Raw genomic sequence first — 1,325 nt, 5'->3', positions numbered from 1 at the left:
TAAGATAAATATAACACATTGCATGTCGAAATTAATATAGAGATCTCGTTTAATTCTGCCAGAGAACTACAAAAGTTGCCCAAGTGTTAAGTCTGACTTGTATAAACATAACTTACTAAAATATTAAAGAAAGGGTAATTTTGGAAGAAAAACTTTTTATTTTGAGAAATTTCTAATTACTTTTTTTCAAAATTCTTCTAAAATGTCTTTTTTTGTTTTAATATAATATTACTTATCTCCTGTCTTCACCCCGTCGATTGTCACCTCTATCCCATTGCCCCCTTCAACTTCGTTCCATTGTTCTCACCCTATCACCCATCGTTATTGTTATCATCTTAGAAGACTACAAGACTCCGTCTTCTATTTTTATTTTTTTATATTTGCTTTTGTCTTTATCTCATTGTCTTCACATATCAGTGACCTCGCTTTTGCTTTTCCCTTCCATCTTCCTCTATCAAGAGGATCATGTGCTTTCACATTCGTCCATAGCCCCCTTCACTAAGGTGATGAAAGGTTGATGACAATGGAAGACATTCAAAGACAAAGGTAAAAGAATAATAAAATTGAATGAAGATGGCTCCATAGTAACCTCGTAGGCTACTATCCTAAGCTTAAATAATTAGATGATTAATCAATTTTAAATTAAATCAAAACTGAACATAGGTGATTCCATTGTGGTTTTGATTCTGATTTAAATTGATGGTTTGTAATTATTTTTTTATTTTTTAAATTATATATATATATATATTTTTTTTTTATTTTTTTAAATATTTTTATTTTAAAAAATTAAATAAAAAAGATACGATAATTGGTTTGGTTTCAGTTCTTAAAATTTAGAAATTGAAATCATTTCAGAAAGCATGATTAGGTCTACTTGGTTAGCAAAGTTACACTAGTTTTGTCTCATCAAATTAGGACTCGAAGAATAAATTGAGTGACCATCCTATAATAAAAAAAAATTTAAATATAAATATATAAAAAAAATATTAAATATGTGAGATTGAAAAAATAAATAAGGATAGTTTCATCATCTCATAATATATACTGGATTTGATCAACCATTTAAAATTTTGAATTAAATTAATATCAGATGACTATTTAACTCAAACTCATAAATATTACCTTTAAGCCCTCATCCGTCATCACAGTCTCTAGTAACTATTGGCGTATCCGATCGCCACTCGAGATCCAAATTCTGCTTCCTTGTCTGCGCATGTAAAAGGCCGCCTATAAAGAGCGGAAGCGCTCAGCTTCGTAGCGTACGGCCAAAAAAAAGCGAGGAAATAAGACTGCGGTGAGTCCCAAGCAAAAGAGACCGATCACCC

Source organism: Musa acuminata, chromosome BXJ3-8 (assembly GCF_036884655.1).
Source record: "Musa acuminata AAA Group cultivar baxijiao chromosome BXJ3-8, Cavendish_Baxijiao_AAA, whole genome shotgun sequence".
Taxonomy (NCBI): domain Eukaryota; kingdom Viridiplantae; phylum Streptophyta; class Magnoliopsida; order Zingiberales; family Musaceae; genus Musa; species Musa acuminata.
This window is presented reverse-complemented; position numbering follows the sequence as displayed.